Source organism: Dermacentor silvarum, chromosome 9 (genome assembly GCF_013339745.2).
Source record: "Dermacentor silvarum isolate Dsil-2018 chromosome 9, BIME_Dsil_1.4, whole genome shotgun sequence".
Lineage (NCBI taxonomy): Eukaryota > Metazoa > Arthropoda > Arachnida > Ixodida > Ixodidae > Dermacentor > Dermacentor silvarum.
Genome location: NC_051162.1, coordinates 127,286,885 through 127,294,753, shown reverse-complemented (window position 1 = coordinate 127,294,753; position 7,869 = coordinate 127,286,885).

Sequence of the window (7,869 nt, the reverse complement as noted above, 5' to 3'; positions counted from 1 at the left end):
CATGGTTTTTCCTTTTTTTAATCAGCTTCACCACCTGCATGAAATGACAACTGCAAGTGATAGCCGGTGTTTCTGTACCTTTTCTCGTTATCTGACTTAGCGCTACGGCAAAATACAGCCACCGGGGGGTCGTATTTTGTAAGAACTGTTTTCCTCGGGCTCATTTCGTACCAGTTGTCTCGCCAAATGCTTAACACCCAGCGATATAGCGGTAGGTGCGGTCATTGATTAAAGGCTCAAATAAAGGTGGTGTTGGGTTGTTGGGGGTATGGATACAGTCATTGCAAAATACGGACACGATAATCTACCGGGAGTTACTCTGTGAGCCACATACAGTCACGACTTCGATCAAAACAAAAGAACGAAGAAAGAAAATGCTTTAGCGATTGAATGCTGACAGCTGTAGCCCGCGTAATATTATAAAGTGGGGTGTGAGGCTTTATTTTGGATATAAAAAGGACGGCGACTCGAAGTGCTCGTCCAGTGAGAAGCGGAGCAGACGACCGAAAAATGGTGTCCGCAAAGCGTTGGTCGCCGACAGTCGCAGCCGTTCTTCTATGCCTGACGTCAGTTCCGGCAGTGTCGTCTCTTGGGGAACACCGACTGCACCGAAAGCCAGGTCGACGCATTCGAGGTAAGTTTCCGTTCGGTGATGTAGCAAATTCGGGTGCTCGATCCGCTTTCTCCGAATCGAATCGCAAGTCACTGGAGATCCCGCTCAAAGAAAGCACGCATCATTCTAACGGCGGGTCACTTTCCTGAGCAGAGTGAGAGGGAACGAAGCGAGGGCCGAGTGCAACTTTCGATGATGCACTACTGAACGCCGCCGCATCACATAGTACTGTAGCTCTATGATTATAGCATTACGGCGAGCGAGAACACAAGTGAGAGAAAACATGACGATATACGAAAGCGACCGCTGCAGTGGTCGTCATTAGAAAGATATAGTCCTACGCCAGCGCAGCAAGTTTTCACGCGACAGCGTGAAAGGCCCACGCTGTTATTATTTGGTTACATAAGCTGCAGTTGCCGGGAAGCGTGAGAAGCAGTCAGGCATCTTTGAATACTATCGCGTTCCACTCTTAAATGCTGAGCTTTAAGCGTCCTCATAATGTCTGAGCATTACGATAAAATCATGTTTCTGCTGCTTGCCTCTCGACTGGAAAGAAGAACCGAAAGTGGCGCTAACAAATGCAAACGTTGCCGCTTCGCCATCATCTACGGGACTCGCACAAATCACGGCAGCACAATTACGAAACCGACACCTGGCAAAATCGCACTGACAGAAACTGCATAATGCATATCGTTCGCGCGTGACCGGAAACCGGCCGGATCTCGCAGTTACTGCGACTTCGTCGGTGAGAGCATTTTTAGGCGCTCCAAGTTGTTTTTCAGCGATCCGAAAGCCAACCAGGTGAGCGTAGTCGGAGCGCCCTTTTTCGCCCACCGGAACACGATGTCTATAGCTCTGGAGCACTCCGAAACGACAACCCGAAGGTGCGAATAAGAAGCAATAACGTTGCCACTCTGTCCTGGCGCTCTTTGGCCATATACTTGACCCTTGCGCCTCTATACAACACACATTCATTCAACGTTGCCACTACAGGTTTCTGTTACAGGTGTACAGGTGCTCACAACACTGTTCTGGTACCACGTGCTTTCGCTATTGCGTTCAATTCAAAAACATATGAGCTACTCCGAAGTTTATTAACCGAGCAGATTCGTGCTGTGATGTTCACTGGCGATATATTCCTCACTTACTGAAATTCCAACTTTTGAGCCACGTGAGTAGTCGCTGAAATCTCATGTGTGCAGGTTGCCGACTACTTCCCGGACGCCGTCGCTGTGTACACATCCAGCGATGATCCTAGCCTAGAGTGCCTCTATGCCAACAGAACAGAATACATACAGAAGCAGAAAGCCGTTTATGTCTGGACTTTGAAAGGTCATCGAGGCACAAAAAAGTAAGTATTTCGCCGACTAGGAGGTGACACTGAACGTGAAAAATGTGTAATATACCGGTTGGAAGGATTTCTGCTTGCCCGAAGAAAATGACGGCATTACCGTGAATCAATTATCGTTCTCAGAGGCCACAAGATCTACTGCTGTGATATTGACGCTTTGGCTCGAGAGAACGCCGACTTTGTTATACAAGTTCACTTGCGAAAAGAAAATAATAAGTAAATAACTCAAGAAGTAAATAAACAGATAAAGAAATAATAAAAAAATTATTGAATAAATATATAGGAAATGAACAAAAAAAATCCAGCAATTCCTCTGGTGCTGAACTTATTTACTGTGACAGCTGAAGTCACGCAAAGCGGACACCGCGATCTCCTCAAGGACAAGCCTTGTGATGCATGCAACGTCATCCCAAGGAGGTTATAACTTCCTTGCGCCTTCCTCGGCCGTTGCAGCATCACCTACTGTGGCCTCCGAAATACGCGCACAGACGCCTCCAAACTCCGAGTCCGTGTGGCGCGCGCAACCCCGCACAAATTACCAAGCGCCTAAGCTGCGCGACGTAGCGCGGCTCTAGGCGATCACTTGCGCTTTCCGATTAGATGCTTCCAACTGCACACTGCCACCACGAACACTAGCTCAATAAGCAGTTCACCTACGCAGTGACCCCAATGAACCCTAGTTCAAGGTCAGCATGAGGAGGTGGCCTGATGACGATCGTTGTCCTCGGTGTAATAGAATGGATGGATAGGCGGAAAGGCACATTAAATTCAGTTTCGAGCTAGCTTAACAAAAAATCTCCAGCTCTTCCCCTGTGGAGAAAAAGGGGGTAAGCGAAGCTTGTCGTCTATTCATCTGACCTTCGTCAGGGTAACGTTCGGAAGCCGTCGCCTCGGGATTCTCTGCTCGTCGCTGACGGCGGGCCTCGGCTTGGGAAGCCCTCACGCTAGAATCGGCACGTAGACGACGAGCCCTTTCCCGAGCGAGTTCACGCCGGCGTTCATCAAACGCAGCTTGCTCCTTTGCAGAGCGCACCACGCGTGGCCTTCCCATCTGTTCGGCGAAACTGATCTGAGGCGAGGGAAGCCCGGAGGAGCGCGCGCTAACCCGCTTTCCTTCCATGTCCCTCCTCGCGACACACCAAACGAACCTGATTGGTGGCGCGCGTGTCACGTGATCCGCGTGTCACGTCATCAAGCATGTAGCATATCCAATGCGGGGTGCGCCGCATCTGATTTCTTTCTTTTATTTCTCTATTTCTTTCTGTCTTTCTTTCTTTCTTGTCCCTGGTATGTGCCATTGAGCTTGGACCCTTCCAGTACTATCGCCAGGATCGGTCACGCTTTTCACTTGTGAGCCTATAAAGCTTCGCTTAAAAGCTTTACTTCAGGAACTCCTATCTAAATACACGGGAAGAGATAAACTGTACTTCTCGGCGTTCACTGCACCGTATTCGATTATGTTTGTCGCATTAAAAAAAAATCAGCTAGTCTGAATCAGAGACGCATCCGGGTACGTGAAACGTCTTGTGCGCGCTTCACATGGTGTATGGGTTCTATAGGGTACAGATGTGATGTAACCAAATGCACAACTTACATTTAGTCACGCAATTAAAAGCTTTCATGCGTAACTTATATGTTACAGCTAGCGGGCATCTACACTCTAATTTTGCAATCGTGCTCACACCCTATGTCCATAGTGGGGCCGTTCGTTTTACAGAAGGTATTTTGGCACTAGGGTAAAGAAACTGGTGGAGCCCTAAACTGCTCTGCGCTTCGTACATCAATTTTCTTAATATACCAATTTTCGGTAACTGTTCTCGTTTCCATGCCCAAATCAGAATTCTTCCTAGAATCAAAATAATTTACCTTTACCTCTCAAATGCAACAAATTTTTTCGAATGGGTCAAGTGGTTGTCTCATACAAGTATTTCTGTATTTTACCGGTATTCGAACAGAAAATTCGAGTCCACCCCGTGCTAGAACTTTCTCTTAACTTTTATCGCGAATTTAAACGCTGTCATGTGGTATTTTGTTGGGAGCAGATATTCTACTTCAGCACTGAGTGTATTTTAATTTTACAAAATTCTTTATATTCCGAAAAGTTAACGACGAATAAAGCACTCAGCTTACACTCAGCACAGCTTGCACCTTCGCTACAAAACAAGAAAAAGAATATATTATGACGTTGGACACTGCCCGTCGGTTGAAACTGCGAATGGTGAAAGACATTTATACGCTATAGACGGCCGCAGTGAAAGGTAATTGCCGAATGCGACTGAAATTCTCGAAAACAAATGAATCATCTCACAGGGGCTGTGAAACAAAATGTAGCATTTTCACGCTTGGGAGGCTACAATAAAATTGGCTGCGGCTTAGCTCAGCTAACCCTGTATATATGCAAAGCGAAAGCTTGGATCAGGCTGGTTAAGTCTTGGTTTCACTTCATTAGCCTTTGATTTAGCTGTAATTATTGTACTTAGGTATACACTCATCGATATAAGCCAGGTATAAATTATAAGCCGACAAGTCCAAGCGTTTTGCACGCCGAACGGCTAGCTCTTCCTCAGTCTCCGACGCTAGCTTCGCGCGCTTGGCATTCCGGACCCTCTCCAGTGAATTCGCCGGGCGAAAGGCGCAGTGTCAGACGCCGCTTGCGGCGTGGCCAGACCCAGGTAAGACGCCGCGAGGTGGCCAGACCACAGAGAAAGAAACGCTGCCAGCAGCGGTGGGAGCCACAACTCTTTAGCTTCGATCACGTTGATCATGTTCGTGGAACTAAAGTGTCCTTAGTACGTTTGTTCTTATCATCGCGGTACTTTGCAGGGGAACGTACAAGGTCGAATTTCGTCCTGGCCCATCACCAGACACCGCAGTTGCCATCGTCAACGACGGTGAGTGCGTTTGCTTACACCGTCGCAACTTTCGTGTAGACTACTAGAAGCCTAAACCACTATAAGTGCACATAAAAGTCTTTAACCACTTCACTATAACCAAAGTGAAGTGAATTCTCGAACAACGGGGAGGATTTCCATAATGGTACCGTACTAAAATTTACCATGCAGTACTTTCTTCTTTTTAATTCCGATGGTCATGGTAATAAGAATAACAGCGTACTGAAATTCACATTGATGTAAACCAATCCGAATGTTTTGCACGCACCACATTCCTTTTTCGACGTTATATCGGGATGAGTTTCGAAAACCAACTCAACTTGCACAGTCATGCGTAGTCATGCACATACAGAGCTTGATTTCTCACATACAAAGGTGACTCAAAATGACTTCCTGTGTTGTCCACAGGAAAACCTATATATGGACATAATACTGCTACACTTCGAGTGCCGTAAGTGTACCGAAATGAACCACAGAAACACTCAATCGTTTTACATAAACCTAAGGCACAAGTGTGGCACAATTAAGGCACAACCTAAGGCCTTAATTAAATGGCGCAACGTAATTAGGCATAGAATGACAACTTCCGTATACTTACCGCGCAACCATCGCATCTTATGAGCAGCAGTCGTTCTTGCATTACAATCACCAGGAAACGTGACCGTGCATGAATGATGGGAATGAATCATTTTAATCCTGATATGTTACACCTACCATAAAGCAACAGGCATGCAGCTGGCGTCAAAGGACCTGCGGTCCGCAGGTTAAGAGAAAAAGCTTAATATTTATCCGTGTAATACGTATAGTATACGTGAAAGACAATGTCATACAATTTTATTGGCTATACGGCCACAAACGGGTTGCAAATTAAACGTTTTCTCGGATCGCGCGGTCTGTAAACTTTTGACACCGAATGTATATTCCTTAAGCTTCACAATCGCTTCTGTTTTCATTATTCTTCCTCTTATGTTTTTTTTTATAACAAGTGGTCCCATTAGGGCATTTTATTAAGGATCATCTTCACGTTTGTTCTATTACGTGAAGATATTCACGCATGTTCTGTATATCTATAGAAGCTTATAATCAATAAATTCATACTCGAGTATATTCACCCAAGACGGCTTAACCGCCATCTTTCGCAGCGGCATTCGCTCTTTAACGTATTATTCGGTTTTGACGAATATTCTAAAACTTAGAATGTCGAGACGTTGAATTGAAAACCAATCGAATAAATAACGTTGTAATATTCGCCTTTACTAATTTTGAATACTCCTTCACCGCTATTTATTTTACGTCCTATTTCAGACCATTTTCGTCCGCACCTGGTCAAGTTCCAGTACACTAACAACAAGAACTGCAATATCGCCGCGAATTTTCCTTTCCATGGAGATGGTAAGAAGCCGGAGCCTTCCTTATATTATTTTGCAGTCATAGTAAAGCGAAATACATCAGTAGCTATTTCTATATTTCTTTAAAAAGATGAACTGGTAACGCGCACACTATTAGTAAGTGGTAACGTAGGTGTAAAAAGAAGCGACAAATGCGTATAGTTTATTTCAGATTGCATTCCATCGAATTGTGCAATTCATCCGTGTAAACATTTGAAAATGTGATCATCGTCAAGAAAAATATTGTAGGAGAGCTATGTGACTTTGACAAGTCATCATATTAAAAAATAAAACAGATAGACAGTTATCGCAAAGTTTGGAAATTAATATCTGGAAACTGGTGTCATCCTGAGAAATCATTCCAAGAGGATCGGCCTTGCGAACTCCACGGCTAGAATTTGTAAATTGCAATATGGGCCATAAGGAAATTAAAAACTTAATTAGTGCATTTGTGCTAATTAGTCGATAATGCATATCCATTGTTGGTGCAAGTAATGTCCGCCTCTTCGTGTAGACCAGCTCATGAACTAGAACTGTGCTGTCTGCCACAGGCAACCTTTAACAAATTTTGAAAGTGTTCGCTGAAACACCCTGTATATCATATCAGACATACCGTAGCTCATACCAAATTGTTTCCGAAGCATAATAAATATCAAGTAATATTACGTTATCCCCTGAAGATTCTATACAATTCGTAAATGCGTATTCCTGAAATGATCCCAATTCTACATCGTTTTTTTTTCTTTTTATGATGAAGGCTTGCCATAAGACATAATTTGTGGTATATGTGGGCTGAAAATTCTGCGTTGTGTATGAACATACAAAGCGTGTTGTTGTACCTGTTCCCATTCTCGCTTTTAGTGGTACAGGCGCTTTTTTTTTTTTTTTTTTTTTTTTGAGCGCGTGCGTTTTCACAAGACGCGAAACGTGATTCTGGTAACATAACGTTTTCTTCTTTTCCGTCTGGTATCCGGCGCACATGTTGCTTCCGGTTGTGTCACTGTTCAGTTACACACTAGTTCAGTTGCTGTCCAAGTCATCAGGGCAGACGGAGCCCCGTGAAGCTGCTGTTTGCAGCGTAGAGTTTTCAACAATTATCACTAGAGGCAAATCTGGCGCTGCAATCGTTCAGCCACCGTGGAAATGATGGGTATAATACATGGATATGTCTGATCTTCGTGCTTGTGAATTCAAACGTTTTTGTGGCTTCGTTTATTACGCTTTGTTTGGGCCTGAATTGGGCTCAATTTCAAAGCAATCTATGCTTTTTTTTTAATGCAGAAGGTAATGAGACGCTGCAAGCACGCATAATTAGTGGTTCTGGTTGTCCATGCATGCGGCCTTCGCGTAATGGTTTCAATGTCGGGCTTCTGTGCTACAGAGGTGTTGTGTTCGAATCCTGCCGTCAGCCAATTTTAATAATGTTTATTTCATTACTTATAGCGCAGTACTTTCTTAAAATGGATCACTCTGCAAAGTCACGAAGCCATTCAAAGCTAGAAGGATGAAGTTTATGCAAATCCATGGACTACCCATCATTATCATAATGACAGAAGTAATTATATGACTTTTGTCATTGATGTAATTCAATTTTTCTGTTGCTTTTTGTACCACTGTTCTCTCAGG